Below are 21,033 nucleotides of genomic sequence, written 5' to 3' on the forward strand. Positions count from 1 at the left end.
AGATTTGGAAATTCGCTGCGAATCCATGCCTGGTGAAAAAATTTGCTCATCACTATCTGGCACTGATAATCTGGGGCAAATGCAGTTTTTTAAACTGAATTTCAGAAGTAGGAGATTAGCCTTATTATTGTTGATGCATTACAAAAGGGGTTATGTACTGAATGCAGACATACAGCAAAGTGTGCTTTTGGACACAATCGCCATGCTGCAATGCAGTGTTTTTCCAGTAGTGCAGCGTTGTTGTAGCGAGTTGCACCTGAAGCAATTGTGGCCTATGCATCAAAATGAATGCAATTTGCACTTCGATGCAAATTGGGCGCAGTATTGCTAAGAGTTACCTGAGTCTGGTTGGCATCATGGAACGAGCAAGCTAGACTTACAATCCATACTATATAAATGATACACAACACACCAATTTAAATTTTAGAAGTGAAGAAAGGCCGCAGCTTTATTTGAAAGTATTGAAAGTTAATATATTTCATTATTAATCCAAAATATATGATTAAACATAACCTAGCCAGCCCATTTACTCTTTTCCAGGCTGCCTACTTATTGCTTTGCCATACCAAGCCAGAACTAAATCTGTACAATTACATTATCATGCCCATACTTTTGCCAATAAACAAAACTAACCTCATGAGTTTGCTGCGACAAACTCTAATTACCAGCAGTTGCACCAGCACTTGTCTTTACCGAGACTTAACCCTTTTGCTGCTACACTTGCCTAAATATAGATAATCATGCCAACTGCTGTTCCATGTTCAGATAGGGCCTAATTTACCCTGTCAGTCATTTCTGTTGTGAGAGTGACGTGCCCCCGATTTATTTGGTGTGTCTTTTGGGATGTCTTTATTTGTGGCAAGGCCTGAGGCGGATTTTGTGGTCCCCCATTACTCATAAAAAGTAGTCCTTGTTTAAAAAATGGGGTGATTTTAACTATTTCAGTCTCCACTTTCACTCTAGGAAGTGGTCAAAAGTTTGGGATCACCCTGTGTGCCATTGCCTTAAGGCATGGGTCCCCAACCTTTAATACTCGTGAGCCACAGTCAAATGTAAAAAGACTTGGAGAGCAACACAAGCATCATAAAAGTTCATGGAGGAGCCAAATAAGGGCTAAGATTGGCTATTAGGCAGCCTCTATGCACACTATCAGCTTACAGGGGGCTTTATTTGGTAGTAAATCTTGTTTTTATTCAACCAAATCTTGCCCCCAAGTCAGGAATTCAAAAATAACTACTGGTTTGGGGACACTGAGAGCAACATCCAAGGGGTTGGGAAGCAACATATTGCCCCCGAGCCACTGGTTTGGGGATCACTGCCATAAGGTATAGCTTTTTCTGTGTACAACTGTTTATTGTTGCAGGCAAGGAATATTTATTTTATTTGCATTAGCCATGCAAACAGACTTCAATTATATATATGTGTGTAATATATTTCCACTTTTCAGTATTACTGTCCCTTTAAGCACAACCTTAATAGAGCTCCTTGCTACTCCCTTTTACACTGTACAGTAGTAGCACACTACATCTCACTGCTATTTTTCCATCTTCAGAGAGTTTCCCCGCCTGAAGTGGTGCTACACCAGTCATGTTCCTATGAGGACAGCGAGAAACAGGGAAACGTAGGATGAGTCAGCTCTACTGGCCTCTCGGCTAAGCAACCGTTGCAATACATAGTTCTGCCGTGTCACTTAGGGACAGATCCAAAGGAAAGTACATGAGTCATACAGCACACTACAAAAGATTTCATAATATGAGACTCATTTATCTCCATCATATATATGAGGGTTAATACGTTCTCTTGTGACAGTGCAAGGGCTAATCGAAATAGTCTAGGGCATGGCAGGGTTAATGAGTTTGGCAGGGGGTTAATGCAGAGCTTATTATATTTAAGTGGTGGTAGAAGAAGATCTAAACCCAAACCTGAATTGATGTAAACTTACTCTGAGTGCTTCTCTAAGCATTTTTGAAATTCACATAAAGGTTCAATGTAAGCAGTTTCTGAGATATCTTTAGACAGGCTTTTGGGCCAATTGAGTGTCCGCATCCCTAGGGTAAATAAATACAGGACACACATATAGACAAATAGGGTTGCTGACACTATGACCTGAGCTGTAGAGCTTGAAGCCTACTATAAGCGGTCTAAAACGGCTAATATCTCAGAACCACTCTGAGTATGTTTGCATGAATTACTATTGTTTAGATCCCCTTTAAGTTAGGGCAAATTAATACAGTACTATGTGGTTATACAATGCATTGTTTCTATTCAGCACCATGGACAGTGTATGTGGAGTCGGCAATGGAAATGGCAGCTGCTTGCACTGGGCACATACAGCAACCGGAGATATTGCAGTTAGTGTAAGTGTAGACGGATGCTAATATTTAAGCATGATGATCCATTATTTATTGCTATGTGATAATAATAATAAATAGTCTCCCTCTATAGCAGTTAGTGAAGGCAAAATTGGAATTAATGGTGATTTCAAGCACTCTCTTCTTTACCCAGGATCTTCTGCCATCCCATAATAAGGTCTGGGATTTGCAAAGCTGGGAAAAGAGATGAGAACAGTCAATGAAAATCTTAGCTAACACTATGGGACTCATTTCTCAAATATCGAAGTAAGGGAATCCTAAAGGATGGCTGGAGGCTGAAGGATTCCCAGCAGTGTGATTGTTTCCCCATTTATCAAAACAGGATGTAGACAATTATTTTCCATGTCAGAATGTATCGTTCCAGAGCACGAAATACATTGTTAAATCTGGAAAGCCTGGTAATGTGTTACAGAGCAGTAACTATCATTACTGCTCATTACCATTTATGAAGATATAATAAATCACCCCCTAATTCTTCCTGTGGAAGACTATTGTTCCAGATTCTGCACATAAGAAACTTAAGGTCTCTTGTGTATCCTTTTCTTCGACTAGGTAGCATAACTAGAAGCCAATTTGTATTTTTCCTATACACGTCCTGCTGTGCAACTCTTACTTTTTCATTGTCCTTGACCTGTGCTATGTTGAAATGTCTATCAAATATAGTTCATTTACTATAAATACACCTGTCATATCTTAAAAAAGTCTGTGGCATTTCCTTCCGCTTCTGCCATTATTTCACCCTTTTCATCTGGACACTCTATGGGCTCATAGTGAATGAAAGGCCCTATGGGATCTAATAGACCTACAATCAATAACTGATTGTTCTTTTAAGTTATTAAAATATGGTCAAAAATCCTTTTACTCATATGTCTCATCTAAAAAGATTGTGCAATTAAAGCTCTAAATAACTAGGCTTTATTAGTATTATTGTATAAGACTGCTCTAAATCTTCTGGCAGCCCTAGACCTCTGCATTAACGCTTCTCTGTTCAAACATCAATTACCCAGTACCTCTGGGTGGCCCTCCAGTTCCTTTCCTGCATATGCAATATATTAACCTGCACATTTAGTAGTGTGTTGATTAGTGATTAGAAAAAGAGGCAACGGGCTTGATTTCCTTGAGTTTTTTCTTATGCCAAATACATTCAAGTCAATGGGGATTTTGTCTTGTGCCAAATACAAGTCTCCAAGTTTCTCCAATTTCTTTTCCCCAAGTCAACTGCACTGAAGTCAATGGGCATTTTTTTGTTGCTCTAAAAGCATTAGTCAATGTGTGATTTTTATCCCCAGTGAAACAAAATGCATGGTGAAATTCGAGCACACATAGTACTATGTATTATGGGTTAATATTTGCTCACCCCTACTGCTAATAATGAAGTATGCCCCAGCAGAGTGGAAGAACAAAACAAACCAGTTAGTTAATAGTAGCATTATTTTATTACCGAGGGTACAGACTGAATACAAATATGGCAAGTGCAAACACAACAACATATAAGTGAAGCTTCACAAGACTCTGGGAATATATACAGTATTTTGGGTATAAATAGCATCCTAAAGCACCATGGGAAGAGATGCACAAAAGAACTTTCATTACAAAAAACACACGTGTGTGATGATGATGGTCAGTCATACCATTGTTAGGCACCCCCATATATAAATATTTTACCACTTCAAAAAACTCATCATGATAATTCCTTGGGAACACTTCAGAAAATGCTTAGCTAGAAGGAGCAAACTGCTTTATTACTGAGCTTTAATCTGCTTCTCACTGGGGACAATAAACTAACCCGGCTGCATGAGGCTTGGGATATATTTGTGAGTAGGAACTGCAGCGAAATAACAGTCAATTGTTTCTTTGAAGCTCATACTCAAGAGACTTGCAAGACATTTTATTGCACTTGGCAGATCCCATATAAAATGCAGGTGTTTCACTTCCACATCTTTGCCTCCTTGTACTTAATATGAGTTATTGAAACTACTAGCAATGCATGACTCTGTGAATGTTAATTTTTCTCTTCTGCATGATAGTATGTGCGTATACATATGAGTACAAGCAAATTGCTGTAAAAAATGCCTCAAGAAGTTACTAGCTATGATTGTCCTAAAGAGGAGGGTGTTTTTAGTTTGCATTTAGTACAAAATGTGGGAGGTAAAAAATATGTAAAGTTACAGGTATGGAATCTGTTATCCAGAAAACTCCAAACAATTACAGGGAGACCATCTCCCATAGACTCCATTTTAATCATATAATTGAATTTATTAAAAATAATTTCTTATTTTCTCTGTAATAATAAAACAGTAATTTGTACTTGATCCCAACTAAGCTACAAATAATCCTTATTGGTAGAAAAACAATCCTATTGACCAGCAGCCTACATTAAGCTCTCTTTGGCAATACACCTGGTTTTTATTGAACCCAAACTTGCCCCCAAGCCAGAAATTTAAAAATTGTTTGCAAGCCACTGGTTGGGAATCACTGTTATAGCAAGTGCTATTCATAGCAACTTTGCAGTTGGTTATTTTTGAATGATTTGCCTTCCTCTTCTACATCTTTCCAGCTTTCAAATAGGGGTCACTGACCCCGACAGCCAAACACTTTTGTTCTTTGAGCTTCAAACTGTATTACTATTATTATTGTTACTTTCTATCCCTTATATTTCTTTTCAGTCCCTCTCCAATTCATATTCCAGTCTCTCATTCAAACCTCTGCCTGGTTGCTAAGATAAAGAAGAGCCTATAAACAAGATATCTACTAAAAATTCCAAACTGGAGAGCCGCTTAACAAAAAGTAAAAAAACTGAAAAGTCATACAAAAGGAAAAATGAAAACCAATAGTAAAGTTTCTCTTAATATCAATGTCTGACATACAAAAAGTGACTTTAAAGGTAAACTTCACCAGTCAGAGCAGTGTAAAACATGGTTTCATATTTATAAAGAGCTGGAGCTTACAGAATTTACCTACAAGAGAAACTTTGCTGAATTTACGCACACACCACATTTTCCTATATATGCAGGTTAAATGAATACGGCATGTACAGAATTTACTATATTCAAAAGCTACACTTTCCCATGAGTCCTGTATTTTCAATTTAGCAACCTATTTCATTAGGATCAAAATTATTTAGAGCTACACTGTTGTTGAAATCTCAAAACCCAGCGCTCAGGGCCTCATGGAATTTTATCTCGGTTGCTAATGGTGATTTTATCGGTATGTGAACTTGTCATTTGGAAAAAGTCAAGGGGTAGATTCAAGAACTGACAGATACGTTTCACCTTAGCACAGGGATCAGAAGAAACTGATAATTAGTCACTAATTTTTATTTTATTTTTAGGTTTGCTAAAGCAAAAATGTAACTACAACATGCAGTTTTTTTTACCCATTAAAGTGGAAAAGCACAACTATATTAAAGATGAGTATGTAATAGACTAACCCATTCTAAGCAAAATTTCAATTGGATTTCATCTTTTTTTGCATTGTTTTTAAACTCTTAGCCTTTCTATTCTGGCTGTTTCCAGCCTGCAGCTGAAAATGCTATCCGGTTGTCAGGGTTACTGACCCCAGCAGCCATAAAATGATGACAGTGAAGCTGTGATCTTATTGTTCTTATCTTTTACTGCCTATATTTATTTTCCAATCCTCTACTATTCATCTTCCATTTTGATTTTATACCTGCTCCCTGATTGCTATGTCAATTAACCCCTAAGTACTAGGTACATAATTGAAAAGCTAACAGCGCAAAAATAAAATTGCACATTTCTTCAGAATTTAGCTATGTTTTTTTTAATTATTTTAAAGGGGAAGTAAAGCCCACCAACCCTGACACCAACTCACCACTTAAGCATAATCACAATATAGCATTTCCTTTATGTTATATAAATGGACTATCTCTCTCTCTTCCTTTTGTTTGCAACACGCTTTAGAATCAAACTGATTGGTGAATCCAACAGTTTGTTCTCCAAAGGATTTAAGGACTTACTACCATTTTGGTTTTAATGTTTATACAGTAGTAATTTATGCAAAACTCTGTTGACCAAGACTTGCACCCATATTTGTGCCATACATATTGAAATATAAAAGAATGGTGCCTCATAATTGTGCACTGAAATAAGGATTTGACCCATCAAGACATGGAGACATAGCAGCAAAGCCATTAGAGATACCCAACACATTAGGTTTAAGACTGTAGCCCAGTGTGAGCAAAGAAAATGTCTAAGCTTCTTAAAATAAAACTAGAGTACCTTCAAACTTGTACAACATATGGGAATCAAGCAGCTGAACTGCAGCTCTTTTACTGACTTCCTTGTCTAGCGTCATGCTCCACCCCTTTTGTTTTCTAAGCACTCCTTCACTCTCTGACTATGATAACCTCAAAAAGGTGCCTACTGTGCATGCCTGATTGATTTTAATTGGAGCAGAGGCAGTGAGCATGCCCAGTAGGCACCTACTTTGAGGTCTTCATAGTCGAAGAGAAAGGGAGTGGTCAGAATCAAAAGGGGATGGAGTTCATGCTAGACAAGGAAGTCAGTAAAAGAGATGTAGTTCAGCTGCTTGTAATAGAGACACAAAATAAATCTGCATGCAGGGAGAAAAGTATGTTATTCTGGGGGTGGTACAGAGTAATTTTAGGGGATTTTAAAATAAAAGTCCTCCTTAGAAAATAAAAGTCCACCTTAGAAGTATTTGCCGCAGATGTCGAGCAGATGTTGTTAATCTAGATGATATCTGTACATAACAAAGGGGTACAGGGGGGCACACTGCTCCTTGTGTACAATTTACCAGTAAGAGTCAAAATATGCAGAAAGGATCAGCTCTTCCTGAATTGCCCCCATTTTCCAAAATACCCACCAAAGGGGGTTATAAAACAAAAATGGGCATAGCCTTGCTCCTGTAACCATGGCAACTGAGGATCAGTTGACTCTCAACTGGTCAAGTGCAGTTATCATAATTATTCTTCATATAGTGTACAGGTTACAGGACTAAATCAGACTTCTGTTTGTTATTATGGTTTAGCACTTCCAAGGGGCACATTTACTAACCCACGAACGGGCCGAATGCGTCCGATTGCGTTCTTTTTCGTAATGATTGGTATTTTGCGATTTTTCCGGAAATTATCGCGACTTTTTCGTTACCAATGCGATTTTTGCGAAAAAACGCGAGTTTTTCGTAGCCATTCTGAAAGTTGCGCAAAATCTGGCGATTTTTTCGTAGCGTTAAAACTTGCGCAAAACGTCGCGCCTTTTAAGTTTTAACGCTACGAAAAAGGCGCGACTTTTCGCGCAAGTTTTAATGCTACGAAAAAATCGCCAGATTTTGCGCAACTTTCGGAATGGCTACGAAAAACTCACGTTTTTTCGCGCAAGTCGTAATGGCTACGAAAAACTTGTGTTTTTTTGCGCAAATCGTATTGATAACGAAAAAGTCGCGATAATTTCCGAAAAGTCGTAAAGACGCCGAAAAAAATACGAAAAAGTCGCAAAATGTTCGTTTTCCAATCGGAATTTTTCCAATTCGGATTCGAATTCGTGTCTTAGTAAATCAGCCCCCTAGAGTCACTTTTCTTTAGAAATATGTCTTCACGGCTACAATCCAATAAAAGCATTGGACTTTAGCAGTGAGGTAGAACAAGGGTAAAATACAACCAGTCCAACAGCTGCATAGGGACCAAATATAAAAAGATTAAATTTAATATACTTGTGTGTCTATACAGGTATGGGACCCATTATCCGGAATGCTCAGGACCTGGGGTTCTCCGGATAAGGGGGTATTTCCATAATTTGGATCTTCTACCTTAAGTCTACTAAAAAAATTATATAAATAGTAATTAAACCCAATAGGATTGTTTTGCCTCCAATAAGAATTAATTATATCTTATTTGGGATCAAGTACAGGTACTGTATTATTCTCTGTATTATTACAGAGAAAAAGAAAATCATTTTTAAAAATGTGATTTATTTGATTACAATGGTGTCTATAGGAGATGGGCTTTCCATAATTCGGGAAATTTCTGGATAATGGGGAACTTTTCCGGATAAGGAGTCCGATACCTGTATGTCTTTATATATAAAATGATATATTTATTTATATATATATATCATTCTAGCCATGTGGTTCACTGCCATAGGTGGGTTAACAATGTTCAGTCATAAAGTTGGAGAGATTTAAAAGCCAGCAATAAATGTGTTTTAACCATTTTGTGACTCTGTATTTTTCTGCTTTCTAACTGATGACAAAAATATATACTATTATTTACTTCTAAATGCTCATGGATAAGCAATATATAGCTCTCCTTCTGTTGCCAAGCAACAGTTCCCAGCATCCCCTGCAAGGGAAGATGTTGAAGGGTGTTTGGGAGTTGTAGATGAGCAACAGCTGGGGTGCCAAAGATTGCTATTATCCCCGATAGAGATTATACGCTTTCATGAGCAGAGCTTTTTCTGCCTATTTATTCAGTTTTTGTCTTGTATAAATCTTCTCAGGAATATGCCATGTTCATAGGAATAAGCGCCCAACTGGGGTTCTAAGTCACAACTTCCGGCTAATTTTCAGTTTTTTAGGCAGTTGCAAAAGAATATATTGTTACTTATGGTTTGGGGTTGGTTGTTGGCCTCGGTAACTTTGCTTAGCTTCTCAACAGCTGCCCAGAGGACACTGAGCATATGCAGGGTCACTGACACTCCTAACAACATCCAAGAGGGTGAGCTCTTTTGAAACCCTGGATCATTACTATTATAGAGATACTGAAACTTTAGGCTGGTGCCGTAAGTTCAGTATAAAAAATACAGCATTTCTAGACAGGTATACTTAGGGTTTAGTTCCCCTTTAACAGCTAAATGGATTTGCTGCGAATTTCCGTGTTTCGGCATTGCTGGATTTTTCCACGAAACGTGCACAAAAATATGCCACAGAAAAATTTGCCACGTGACAAAAAATGTTGTGTCCGTCAACAAGAAATGACACAAAAATTTTCGGACGATCATCATTTTTCATGTTTCGTGAATTTTTCAGTGAACTGAAACGGGACAGATTTGCTCATCACTAGCTATTACTATAAAACATGCCAAATTATTTTAACTGTATTTCTCTTCTATAATTCAATTGTACTGTGTAACACGTTTCACCCTGAATGCTGTACAAGTGGGCAGAGGGCAGGTTTCATGAAAAAGAAAAAAAAAAACAAATTAATTGTAGCTTAAATTAGTGCTGAGCATCTGTGACATTTTCCTATTTTTGTTAAATAACAGTAGATTTATCAAAATGTGAGTTTAGAGCTCAATACATAAAAACTTACCCACATTCTATTCATTCCTATGTGTATTTATGAAATGTTCTTTCACCCATTGATAAAAACACTCTTAAAGATGCCATAGGAATGAATAGAATGTGGGTGAGTTCACACTTTGGTAAATCTGCTCCGTAATCTCAGTTTTAATATCAATAAATATTCCCTGTTATTAGAAGAAAGCAGCATAGGGTGTACATGTGTGCCTATTCGTTACAGAATGATGAGCATACGCCAGCACCAATCTGTTTACTAACACATTAACTCCTTCGCTGGTTCCATGTCTCTATCCCTTGCGTTGCTCTCTCCTCTAATCGCACGGGAAAGCTTTCAAATGATCTTGCAGATGTCCCATAGCAATGGATGTGGTTGCCGTCTGCGTTGCTATGATCGTAACAAACAGCTGTGGGAGATTCTCAGCACTGGAATTGTGAACAGAGCACCAAGCGCAATCATGCACCACTGGACAGGGAGCGTTCTACAGGGATTTTTTTTCCCCTATTGATTCGTTACATAACTAATTATCTGCAAATGGCTAGATTAATGTGCTAGAATAAAGAATGTCTGACATTTAAACCACTGTCAGATTTTTTTCCCCCCCACCACCACCCTGCAGCAGTTAGTGCTTTCTTCCCCATTCAAGCTGAGCTAGCCAAGGTAGCAAAGTCATGACAGTCTCTATGCAGTAGAGTTTCATTTGATTTCTATAAAGAAAGGGGTGTATTTGAGGTCAGGATTATCCCAAGTCTTGCATAGTTAGCCTTTAGTAAGCTGTCTTCTCTTGCATATTCACAACAGCATGGGGAGAAGGTGATTAGCCGAGCAGCAGAACAAGATCGGACTGAGCCGGTGTCACCTATCGGATGAAGTCATTGGAATATCACCCTATTGCTTGCTGCAGCCTTTGACGTGGTGAGTATATTTTACATCCTTGACTATGGAGCTAGCAATTGATTGTTCATGCTTGTGCCTTGTTATAGTTTGTGGTGCAACAAAATACCCGGGAAACCAAAAAGTTTCATGTTTTCCAAGTAGTAGAAATAAATGCTTGCAACCAACTTCAGTTTGTTTCATTGTGTAATTATTACTCAACAAAGGAGCTCTGTATTGTAACGAGGCACTTTATTCTAATTAATGAATATCAGGAAGGGCCCCTTCGCTCTTCCCCATTATTGTGCACTGTTAACCCTTCCAACAGTCCTATTCAATCTAAATAAATGTATTGTTCTGCAACGTGCAAATATCGGTCCCTCTAAAAATTGATTTTTAGACCAAAAAAAGAATTCCTCTGTCATTATCTCTTTAAATAAATGTACGCAAAATGCTTTTTTTTTTTCTTAAATGACTTGCAGGCAAATCTGTTTATGTTTCCGACAGCTAGAAGTGATAGTGTTTAATCCTTATTGGAGAATAGCCCTACAGTCCATGTTACAATGTTAATCGCACAATGTATTAATTATTTACAATAATGTGTTTGCATTTCTGGTCTGCAGTTGCTTCCATGCACTATGTTGCCTCTTCATTGTGGGAGGGTGAAAAGAAAGAGATTTCTTTTGTCATATTTTTAATATGGGGTTGCGAGTGTGGGTTTCCTTTAATAACATTGTAATGCTAATGTGTCTGTAGAGCTGTTGAATGCTTATTCCTGTTTGATATCTCTGGGTTTGTGGCCTGAGGACTGCATAGCTTTTCTTTATTTCAGCTCTGTAGATATGTGGATTGCTGGAAACTTAGTGATCAATCAGACCAAGACTAGGAAACAACCTCAAGGTAATCAGTCTCCTCCAGAGGTTTTGGGCACTTTGGCCTGTGACCACCTTAATGTCACCCTGCTTCAGTCTCAGGATTTTCCAGTCAAGAAAACAACCATTCACTCCAATTGTTTAACCTGATTGTTGTTCAGTTTGGGAAACTCTTGTTAAGCTGGAAAACGGATGCTTAGAACATTGTATAATTAAACAAGAACTACTTGTATCATTCGGCAGCCATTAGCTTACTTAGTATGATATGTGGAGGTTCATTTAGGAAGACATTTGTAGGAATTCCTGTGGGGGGGGGGGGGGCATTCAATGAATACTACTGTAATGCCCTCAACTACTTCTATATGGAGCAAAAGGTCATTCTAAATTATCTGAATTAAAGGCCAGCGTAGACAAGAACAATTTGATTTCTCAGAATGGAAATAATGATTGTCCTTTCTTTCTTTCTTTTCAGTGTAAGGGAAAACTAAAGGTATAATCACTAGGGGAGGAGGCAAAATATTGGGCATATGGTTGCCACTTCTGCCAGCTTTTTTCGCTGGGCAGGGGTTGAGGAAGAGACAGAGCAGTGACATTACTGGGCGGGGCTATGAAGCGGCGATCATTCAATCTCAGTGAGTACTGCCCAGTTTTCCTAATTTGGAAAATCGGGCAGGAGGTTTTGACCTGGACAGCCCTTCCAAAAATCCTAATTAGGCACCCCTCCCAGTGATTATAATCACTTGCCTGATACACTGGGCTGTGCTTTTGCTAAAAACTGAGCTGGCCTGGGGTGTTTCTGTAGAATGTCACCATCATCTTCAGCTTTTTTCATCCTCTCTTTGTTCTAGTCCAGGCACATGCATACACAGAAGAGTGAAAAACCACCCTTACATGCATAACGACAGCCTTTTCACTCTACTGCGCATGTGACTGCCCAGGCCCAGAGAAAAGAAGACAGAAAGGGAAGAAGATTGCAACAAATTAGCCTGGGCAGGTGCTAACAGAAGTCCAGAGTTTCAGGTAATAGTAAAGATCACCAGGGTCTGCCTAACACTTTGGGCACCCCCCTAGTAACTTTACCTTTAGTTCATACTGATGCCATTGCTGCCAGACCACTCATTATTATAACTATGGCTGGGATTTAATGGAGGTTTAAACCAGCAGGCCAATTTCTCATAAATGAAATGCGTTTTCCCTGAGACCAGAAATGGGCAGTTAATATATCTTGACTCTGAACAGGCACAGAGAAGACGACCAAGGCATGAGGAGCTTCCCCTGTAGGGTGCAGGAAAGTATCAGGACTAGGTGGGTAGGGCTGGGCTTATACAGCACCCATCTGCAACTGCCTGGCACTGAGAGAACCAGGGCCGGATTTCCAAATTGGCTGCCCCGAGGCCGCCCCCGGTCGAACGCCCCCCCCCCCCCCAGTGCGATACAGGGGGAGAGGGGTTTCCGTGTGCATGCGCGAACAGGGGGCGGGGCGCCTTGCGCGCGCATGCGCAGTGGGACAAACTTGGATACGAAGCAGTGGGGAGAAGTCCCCCCATTGCTCCGTATGGGTAAAAAACTTTTTAGATTTTGGTGCGGCGGGGCGCCCCCAGGTTTCTGCCGCCCTAGGCCCGGGCCTTTGTGGCCTCTCCACAAATCCGGGCCTGGAGAGAACTGAGAGTGGGTGCTGCAAAGTCTTCCAGACAAGATGTACTATCCACACTGAGTAACATTCCACTACACGATTGTTTGCACTTGCTAGTCTATTTTATATATATATATATATATATATCAGAAACCTATATCATTTACATGATAACTACAGTGTATTTAAGGTGCTTTGCAACTCCCTGCATCCCATGCATTTATTCATTTGTTCTGAGGAAAATTCTTAGTTCCCCCATTATGTGAGACAGCTAGTACAAGCATGAGTTTGACCAGGGCTATTTAAGTGATACTGACATATTCCTATAAAAATCCATAGGGATGTGCCATTAGTACTGTTGGCTGCCTAGGGTTGATGAGAGTTGCAGATCAGTAGAAGGTGAAGGGCTTAAAGTTAGAGAGACCTGCTTTATATTAATAGTGATGCCTTCCAAAATCTGTTTGCCCAAGGTCCAAGGATGCAGGTGTGTATCACTGTAAATAAGTCTTTTATGGCATTTGATATAAAGAGCAGAGCAGTACAGTATGTGCAGATATGCATTCCTACAAAGCCATTGTGTTAGCAGTTGGTCTTTGTTCATTGAGTCACGACATAGATCTTGACTGCACGTGGCCAGCATCATGGCTGATGTACATGAAGAATCATGGATTTATAGGGGAAAACATGAGAAAAAGAAAAAAATTTGATTATGGCAAAATTCAGCACTACTTAACAATAGCAGTGCCATCTGCATTTCTCTTGGACCATAATTTCCTTAATTTCTATTGCTCCCTACAATTAAATGAAATTTCCCAATATTTATAAGCAAGGAAGGCAGATGTAGTATTCCTTAGGCCTGTGGCACACTGGATTATTATCTGCTGTCTTTTTTAACTCAATTGTGGCACTTCAGTCATTTTACACTGTGGGGGTGACAGTTTTCAACATGCATTTGAGCCAGAGCTGCTGTCAGGGGGTAAAGGGGTTACTGCAGATAGGAGCCCCATTGCAGAAGGGGCCCCAGTAAATGTAAAAGATGGATTTGTGGGCTACAAGGGGTGTGGCTTGTAAAGTAGGTGGGGTTGGGTGGATCTTGGGTGGGGTTTCAACATAATGGGGCATGTCTGGGTGGATTAGCAGCATGGTCATGAGTGTGTTGTCCACTGGGGCCCCATTCTACTTGTTTGCCATTAACCTAAAGGGATTTTTTTTGTTTAAACACAGACCTGTGTAGTGTCCCTTTAATACTGTCAGGAGCTAGCCTAGGGTGAGATTTGTGATGCTTGGAGCTATCAAGCTGGGTTTTTTATCTGACAGCTTAATCTCTAAAAAATGATAAAAGGCAACCACAAATCTGTCAGATGTCAAAATACAAAAGAATGCTTTGCGCATAAAGAAATTGGAATAGATCTTAATATGTCATTCTAAAATAAGACTAATGTACAATGTTTAGTGGCTAATCTTATAAGTTTACAACAGATGAGAGACTCAGACAAGTCTATGCAAAGGGTACCATGTTTGATTGTTGGCTGTCCTAGAAATGAATGGATATAGGCTGGCTCAGGCAGGGTTTGGTGGGCCAGTAGAATCACCAAAAATTTCACCAATTTTCATAGGTACCAGTGGTGTAACAATAGAGGAAGCTCGGGTTCCCTCTATAACTAGTGTAGAACACAAGCAAGTGGGTGGGTGGAGAAAAAGGAGCCTCAGCCACAGTCCCTTCCCAGAGGCTATTATCCCCCCACTGCTACTATAGGCACCATCTCTCCCTACTATACCTGCTATCCCACAGCTACAGTCCCTTCCCAGAGGCTATTATCCCCCCACTGCTACTATAGGCACCATCTCTCCCTACTATACCTGCTATCCCAGTCACAGTCCCTTCCCAGAGGTTATTATCCCCCACTGCTATTATAGGCACCATCTCTCCCTACTATACCTGCTATCCCACAGCCACAGCCCCTTCCCAGAGGCTATTATCACCCCACTGCTACTATAGGCACCATCTCTCCCTACTATACCTGCTATCCCACAGCCACAGTCCCTTCCCAGAGGCTATTATCACCCCACTGCTACTATAGGCACCATCTCTCCCTACTATACCTGCTATCCCACTGTCCCAGTCCCTTCCCAGAGGCTATTATCACCCCACTGCTACTATAGGCACCATCTCTCCCTACTATACCTGCTATCCCACAGCCCCAGTCCCTTCCCAGAAGCTATTATCCCCCCACTGCTACTATAGGCACCATCTCTCCCTACTATATCTGCTATCCCACAGCCACAGTCCCTTCCCAGAGGCTATTATCCCCCCACTGCTACTATAGGCACCATCTCTCCCTACTATATCTGCTATCCCACAGCCACAGTCCCTTCCCAGAGGCTATTATCCCCCCACTGCTACTATAGGCACCATCTCTCCCTACTATACCTGCCCTGCTAGTCCGCAGTCTCTTCCCAGAGGGGAAGGAATTAAAATTGCTGTTTAAGGTCCCACTATATTTAGGACTTACCTCTGCATTAGTTGCCTGAATCTAAACCCAAGAGTGAATTGAATTCCAGTTTGTTTTGCATACTTTAAAAGCCTTATGAATCTATAGCACTGGGCAATTTAAGACAAAGGTTTTTTTATCCACATAATGCAATTTTTGGGGTGATTTTGCTCAAATATGCAAATTAGGGTTCAGCTTTGGACAAATCTTTTGTCAAGGATTCAGCCAAATCCAAAAACTATGAATTTGGTGCGTCCTTTAATCTAATGAAGGCACTTGAGGCCCTGATGGCTTCCTGTGGGCTCCAATGAACTGAATCATTAAACACAAAAATCTGCATTATTAAAGTATAAAATGATTATAAAGTAGGCTAATCCATTTGAGTGAGTCAGAGACTTATTTTGAAGAGGCTTTCACTGGTATTCATTCTCCTCATATTGAGATCCTGATCCTTTGACCTGAAACTAACCAGTTAACTGGATTTGAGGTGCTACTTGGGTGCAGCATACTTGGGTATGGATTGAGATGTTTTTGTTCTAAAGCTCCGATGTCTTTAACAGCAGGGAGCTGAAATCTTAAAGCCATTCAAGTAGATTTCTTGTGTTCTGTGTTTGACATTGAATATTGAATAGTGTCACTGTGTGCTTAAGCTATTATATTCGGGTGCATGGATAATAGTTAAAGAGTTGTTCTAGTATGTAGTTCATTTCCTACAGATGTGTGCTTAGCGCAGTGGAATGTCAATACTCATATACTGAACAGTGTATGCATCTCCTACAGGTTATGAGCAAATATAAGAATTTGTCACACAACAGGAGGGCTAAGGGAGGTGATACATAATCCAGAAAGTGCGATATAGTAGTTTATGCAACAGAGGAACTGCAGGTAATACCTTAAAAGACCCTTACATAGATACATGTCTGTTTGGGGGACAGAGTGTCTCGTCATAGTGTTAAGCTTTTGAGCCATGATTGAATCAAACAGGGCACCTTGACCAAACACACAAACTGATTAATGCAAGATTTCCACCAGGCCCAAGTAATATCTCAATGTATCTGTGCAGATATTGATTCAGTGAGGGTATACTTTTCATTCCATACCAATGTGGTTAAGAAACACTTATACACAATATCTTCTGTGCATAGGCCCTATATCACCCCCAAAATAAAGCCTGTTGTCTGAGCTGCAAACCTCTCTTTAGCTAATATCTTTTGCTTATTAAGCTGCTTATTTATATCAACAGCTCCAATTTACAGCTCTACAAATGTACAACTACCTGTGAGATTAATTTACATTTATATACAATGCATGCAACACAATGAATAGCAAATAAAACTGCCTAACCCGACACAAAGAATCATGTCTGTAAAATGCTCATAGTACTGTATTTGATTCTTTCCTCATTATGCTCCATTATTGATCAATCACATGGCCTTTCTCCACAGAATACTTGCAGAGATAAAGCTCTCACATAGAAAGAACCCTTTCACCAACTAAAACCTTTCCATTTCTTTCTTTTTCTTTTGCTCATTCCATCTTTCTTAATTTTTTTCCTGCTTTTCATTCTTTTGCTCTTTCTTTCTTTCACTCCTTTTTCTTTTTTCCTCCTTTCTTTTCATTCTTCCTTACTTACTTTTCTTTTTCTTTTTGTTTTACACTTTTACTTTTTCTTTCTTTTACTCTCTTGCTCTTTCTTTTGCTTTTTTACTTTTTTGCCTTTTCGCTTTCTTTCACTCTTTCATCCATTCTTTCACTCTTTTTCATTTTCTCTCTCTTCCTTTTTTATGCTCTCTTCTCTCTCTCTCTCTCTCTTTTTCTCTTTTGTTCTCGTTTGTGCTGCTTGTTCTAGTCTCCATCAAACAGACTTTTCTGTGTTAGTGTAAACTTAATTATGAGTGACTTGAATACATAATAATGTCTTTCCACTCACTGGGCACTGGCCGAAACTCCTAAAAACAACGTTAATGAACCCTTTTCCATTGCTTTGTTTATAATCTAGTGGGTCATAAATGTGCCTGAATGCTGTGCAGGTACATGGTAGCCCTGTATTCTGAGCAATTGCTGTCCAGTTCCTGGCACAATTTCTGAATAATAGATGGCCCATGTGATTATTTGAGCCTACTTGAGTAAACTGACACTTACATTGCTCTGCTATAGTGCTAGAACCCCAACATTCTGGAGGACAGTGAGTGTTTCAGCTCTTCAGAGAACCACACAAGTAACCACCTTTATCAGTAAGATACATAAAACAACCCAAAAGAGGTTTTTTTGGTTTCTTTAAGAGGCCCACTATAAATGAAATTATTTGACTCAGGCCTGGAAATAGCTGCTCATTTTTTGGGGGAAGTGCTTACATTTTCTATGGCTTTCAAAAATATTTCCCTTAATATGTCAGACCTGTGACGAGCCACTCATACAAAAAAGCTGCAATCTAGGAAAGTGGCAGGTAGACTTCTCAGAGTTGTTGGTGTGGCAATTGCCATGTAATGATCAAATCAGATAATGGTTTCCCTCTCCATATAGAGAAGGGACATTCTGTGTTCACAATAAGCTTTGCCCTGCTACTCATTGATGGAAGATAAATAATGTTTAATAGGGTATAATTTTCCCTTCAGTAGTGCATTAAAAAGGTAAAGGAGAATCTGCTAACAGTCACCATTTTCCTTTGGGGGTGGGGAGGTCTGCAATTAGCAGCATTTCTTTTGATTGGACAGATGATATAAAAATAGATTGCAAATTCATACATAATGTACCTTATTATACTTAATGCTATTGCCACGGCAACCACAACCAGACCTGATATAGGATAATCTATATATGTATATCACATTTATATACTGTAGACAGTTTCTAATAATTGTTTAAAATGTACATATTTATTAAGCCGCAGTGTCATTTAGAACTGATGGGTATTATATTGCCACTTGGATTTATCAACATCAGAAATAATTGTACCCTGTGACATCTCGGATCAACTGTATCATCCTGGAGTCTAATGAGCATTCAGTTTGTGCCATTTTCTATCTGCACTTTATAGTAAACATGAGAGTTTCCCAAACTGGGACTAACGCAGTTTACAGTGCCATTCATTATATCCAGTTGCCTAGCAACCTTTTACCACGCTACATACCTCCCAAACTGAACATTTAATAAGAGAGAAGGGGAGACAAGGGCTTGGAAACGGCTCTGGAGTGCGCTGAAGGAAGCATGAATGAGGTTGCCAGGAGGTGCGGTCTCAGGGTGGCGACACATTGAGAAGATTTATGGAAATTCGCTCGCAGTGGGATGAGCAACCTATTAGTGATTTATTCCATCAAAGGGTTCTGGTTGGTAATGAAATAATTGGAAACAAAAGCTTTTCATGTCTATTTCATTCCTATAAGGCAGGTAAAAACAGAGCAGTCATTAACCTTGCCAACACCTGCTATATGACTCTGTCCCTATATATTAGGCACCCACTTAGTGTCACCATTCCCTATGCAGGTAATGTAGGTAATAGCAGAGCAAGGCTGCATTAGTTGCCAGCAGTGGATTTTCGACACCCCTGATAAGCAGCCTCCTGGCAACCACTGAAAATAGAGCAGGTTGTAACCCTATAAATTAGGCACCTGTTTAGTGCTACTAATCCCTATTTCTATAAGGGCAGGCAGTAACCCTTCCAACGCCTGCTATTTGAATCAGCCTCTCTATATTAAGTGCCAACAATCCCTTTGCTACTTGACTCTATCCAATATCTATCTACTGCAAATATCTAGCACTGCCATCAGTACTCATCATGGTGACCCTATACCTCATTTCCATGGTGCCCAAGTTAATAGCCCACTGGTCACCTGGCACCTTTGGATGAAAGGCCCTGCAAACAAGTAGAAAAGTAGAATTTTTTACAAAAAACAAACCATGCATACTCACACCCTTGGTCTACCTGACTGCCCCACCAAGCCCTGCCCTGAGCCACAGATAGCACCTTTGCAGCTCTTGGGGCCCATTCCTGGAGTACCCCCTTACCTCACTTTGTTCCTGCCTTTTACTCTAAACCTTTCTAGCCCAGGCAATACCTATTAGTTTCCCTTACTAGTATATAACAGCAAATGCAACAATATAATTTGGGAAAGGAAATCACATTTTATATTTCACTGATAGGCCCTGAACCAATATACAAATAACAACAGAAAATTCAGTGAAAATAAAACCACATTTTAATGGCTCAAAGATTTTTTCAAGACATAGTACATAACAAATTTAAATGTATACTATACCACACAGTGACAGGGTACATCCTAGTGCCTCTCCTAACGCGTTTCGCACAAAGTGCTTCATCTGATGAAGCACTTTGTGCGAAACGCGTTAGGAGAGGCACTAGGATGTACCCTGTCACTGTGTGGTATAGTATACATTTAAATTTGTTATGTACTATGTCTTGAAAAAATCTTTGAGCCATTAAAATGTGGTTTTATTTTCACTGAATTTTCTGTTGTTATTTGTATAACAGCAAATGGCCTAGAAGTAATGTCCGTGTATTTTTTTTGGCTTTAAACAATTGCATACAATACTTGGTAATGAAAAACTAAAATAGGAGAACTTGCTGAATTGTCCAACTCATTTTAGGCGATATGGGAGATCACACTTTTTATATGCTCAGCACACTATTATACTTGCGGGCATTGCTTCCAACATTCTGTTCTGCAGGACAGAGATCCTTGTCACTGCAATTATTCTGCATACGTTGTGCTGACACAATTTGCACTGAAGGGGGTCTTAGAGGTGGTGAAGAAATTGAGGGAGCTTTAGAGCTAAATATAACAATAAAGAAAATAGCAATTTCACAACACAAGTAAATGCTGGGATTGCTAGGGGTGGTAACACAGGTTCCAACAAAATAGAGTTATTTGTTACTGATAGGGCAGGTGCAAAAAATAGGCACAAGCAGCCATGTGTGTTTGTACTTTGCACTCTGCCCTGTGTGTAAGTGCCCAAAGCCCCTGCGTGAATACAGTGTGCCTGCTTTTGGCAATAATGTATTCATAAAAGACCGGTAGGGAGAAGTATGTAGGCACCCCTCTCCATCCATCTCTTCAATGGAGGGTTTACATGTCATTTAATACTAGTTGTGTATAAAACTAACTTAAAAACCATTAAAAACGTTTAAATATGTGTATGTGGATGTTGATAATGACATTTTCTTTAATTTCATTGTTAAATACATCTCCATTCAGGGCCCTATGCACCGGAGCTCATGAAGCCTCACTCTTTCAGCTATCAGGATATACATACCTGGTTCTGCAGTATTGTGCATTCACGTATTGTACAAGAGCAAGACCCCCCTTTCTCTGTCAGCTCCGCTCCCGCAGACTAGTGTTTTTTTTTAGCTTGTGCGTTTTATTTTGCATATAGTCACCTGCCCCCTCCCCAAAAGCGTCCACCCTGAGCACGGGCACTCGGCGCCTATATGGCAAATATTGCCCTGTCACCATACAGACACCATCAGTTCTATTATTTCCAGGGGCAGGCTGGAGAA

General features: G+C 39.7%; 1 protein-coding gene across 1 annotated transcript in view; it reads left to right on the top strand.

Moving 5' to 3' along the window:
• Positions 1-10,085: 10,085 nt before the first annotated feature.
• Positions 10,086-21,033, top strand: part of ankfn1 (ankyrin repeat and fibronectin type III domain containing 1) — a 212,044-nt gene continuing 201,096 nt past the window's right edge. The window contains exon 1 of the mRNA XM_031894809.1: positions 10,086-10,563. The gene's annotated coding sequence lies outside the window, so the exon portion shown is untranslated. The remainder of the gene's footprint in view (positions 10,564-21,033) is intronic.

The sequence above is a fragment of the Xenopus tropicalis genome, chromosome 10, assembly GCF_000004195.4.
Source record: "Xenopus tropicalis strain Nigerian chromosome 10, UCB_Xtro_10.0, whole genome shotgun sequence".
NCBI classification, from domain to species: domain Eukaryota; kingdom Metazoa; phylum Chordata; class Amphibia; order Anura; family Pipidae; genus Xenopus; species Xenopus tropicalis.